We start from the raw sequence: 3082 nt of genomic DNA on the forward strand, positions 1-3082 counted from the left end.
GTATAAATAATGCTTCAAAGACAACATTCTTAAATTGTATAATAGTCATCAGAGAAAATCAGGTATTATATGGGTAATCTTCAGTGTTTTGGAATTTTGAGTAGAAACTCACTGATGATTTAAACTTTGAGGTGAGTGACATTCAAATAATTTATTGCATTTTCAAATCATATTGAGTGAAGGATATTTCAAGTGGGGAGAAAGTGACCTAGGAATACCTTGCGTTGGAAAGGTACAAGTGGACCTCAAAGAACGGAAGGAAGTTCAATGTTTGGAGAAAAGTGTGGTGGAGAGAGTGGCAAGAAATGAAGCAAGGAATACAAGTGGTGTCTTCTGGCAGGTGTTGGAGGTCATATCATATCAAAGATCAGAACATTTCATAAGAGATAATGGGCCTCTGAGAATTTTAGTCACAGTGAAATGATCCAAATTACTTAAATTTTGAATTGAATCCCATAAAATATTACTTAATGTAAATAAATATAAAACCTGTATCTACATTGTCTAAATTACATTTTAATCCAATATATTTAGGTAACGTGGTGTCATGGATTGAATTGTGTCCGCCCAAAAATGTGTGTAGCACATGATTCCCAGTATTGTATGATTGTGTAATCTGATGTGATTTCCTTATGTGTTATAAACTCTTATCAGTATGATGAGGTTATATGTGATCTCCTTATGTGTTGTAAATTCTATCACTGTGATGAGGTGATAATGATGAGGTTTACAAGATTAGATAGTGTCTTAATCCAGTCTCTTTTGAGATATAAAAGAGAGAAGCAAGGACAGACACATGGGAACCTCATACCACCAAGAAAGCAGTGCTGGGAGCAGAGCGCGTACTTTTGACCTGAGGTTCCTGTGCTGAGATGCTCCCAGACCAAAGGAAGACTGATGCATCACAAGGACCTTCCTCCAGAGCCAACACAGAGAGAGAGCCTTCTCCTGGAGCTGATGCCCTGAATTTGCACTTGTAGCCTACTGGACTGTGAGAGAATTAACTTCTGTTTGCTAAATCTGTCCACTTGTAATATTTCTGTTACAGCCGCAGTAGATGACTGAGACACATGGTTGTAATAAATGATAAATCAAGGTGAAACACTTAATTTTTGGCCTCTAATAAACTTAACAACACTGTTTCTCAGAGTAAGATCTGTTTCTTTTCTCCATTACTCAATTACAGGACTATATTCAATTAAGAATCTGCACATTTTCATATAGGAGTTTATTTTGTTGGGTTAATATTCCTCATGGGGCTCAAGGTTTGTATGATGCAAACAGTTTGTGTTCAACTACTAACTGAAAGGTCAGTGGTTTGATCCGCCCAGCTGCTCTGATCTACCTCTGTGAGATCACAGCCACTGAAAACCTTATTGTCTTATTTATTTAGTGCTGCTATAACAGAAATACCACAAGTAGGTAGCTTTAAGAAACAAATTTGTTTTCTCACAGATTAGGAGGCTTGAACTCCGAATTAAGGGTGCCAACTCTAGAGGAAGTCTTTCTCTGTTGGCTCTGGAGGAAGGTCCTTGTCTCTTTTGAGCTTCTACTTCTGGGCGATCTTCATGTGACTTGGCATCTATCTTCCTCCATCTCTACTTCTCTCGCTTGTTTAATCTCTTTTATATCTCAAAAAGAGATTGATTTAAGACAAACCTCGCACTAATCCTATTTCATTAACACAACAAAGATAATCCATTCCCAAATGGGATTATAACCACAGGCATAGAAGTTAGGATTTACAACACATATTTTTGGGGGACACAATTCAATCCATAACATCTATGGAGTGCAGTTCTACTCTGACACACATGCCATTAGTTGATATTGACTCAATGACAACAGGTTTCAGTGGCTTACCTTTAGAGCCATTTGAGTGGAACTCCATTACCTGAGAATTTAGAATAGTTTAAGTACTTCCAGAACATACTTACGAGCATTAATATCTTGTCTATTGAGCAGCCCTCAAATTTTTTGTAGTCCTATTAAATTTTTCAAAAATATACATATTACGTGAATATTTTCGTGCTTATAATTTTGCAATAGTATGTGAGTGGCCCTTGTCCTTCCCAGTTTCCCTTATTTACATATCTACAGTGAGAAACTTGCAGGCAGCACTTACATCAAGTGATTTAGATATATAAAAATCAACCAAAAAATGTCACAAATGTTACTGAAGAGTGTTAAGATCTTCGCTGTATCAATTCTTAACTCAAATTATAACATTTGAGACCATATTTGGACTTTGAGATAGGTGACAGATTCCTAAAAATAACAATATATCTTAGGATATGGAGTAAGATATTTCTTGCATTTCATAAAGAAGTATAAGATGAAACAGTGTTTCTCCCTTTGTTGGACACGTTCGCTGACTATACATGTAGGAGACATGTTTTCTGTGGGAAGAAGTGGCTGAGTTACACCCTTGTTCACCTGCTTCAGGGTAGTATGACACCCTTCTTTTGTGTTGTCGCCCCCCGCCCCCAAGGCCCTGTGCAGAACCTCTTTCTCTTGTCCTTAACCCAATATACAAGAACTCACAAAACTGACTCTAAGGATTCTGGCTACATGAATTTGAAAAACAATAAATAATGTTTATTAGCCTCCAGCTCCGAGTGAATGCACTTTGTATCTGAATAACTCTATGGAATGATAGGTGCATTGGATCTGTAGCCTTAGGAGCATCTGAAATAATAGTGAGCTTCAAGGAGTCTTAAATAATTTCTCTAAACACTGTGATCAATTGCAGATAACACTCCACAGAAATCTGCCTCGGGCCTTTAGGAAGAAGAGAAGTCCCTCCGCTGCCCTGAGAGGCTAGAGACACCATTTTCCAGTGTCCAGTGGGGAGCCATTTGGGCTTTGTTGCGAGGAGTCTGCGGGGGGAGGTCGCCCTTTCCCGCGGCCTGTGAAGATTCAAGAACTGTATTACCCAGACGTCTGTGTGACTAGCGACAGCGGCTTCAACCATTGAAAGCCCAAAAAACGGCATTTCTGCGCATGCCAACTATGTTGGGGCGGGACTTCTGGCTCCCCTTTGTGGCGATTGTTCTGGCAGCACCCGCCAGCTGGGTGGGTA

Source organism: Trichechus manatus, unplaced genomic scaffold (genome assembly GCF_000243295.1).
Source record: "Trichechus manatus latirostris isolate Lorelei unplaced genomic scaffold, TriManLat1.0 scaffold00176, whole genome shotgun sequence".
NCBI lineage: Eukaryota > Metazoa > Chordata > Mammalia > Sirenia > Trichechidae > Trichechus > Trichechus manatus.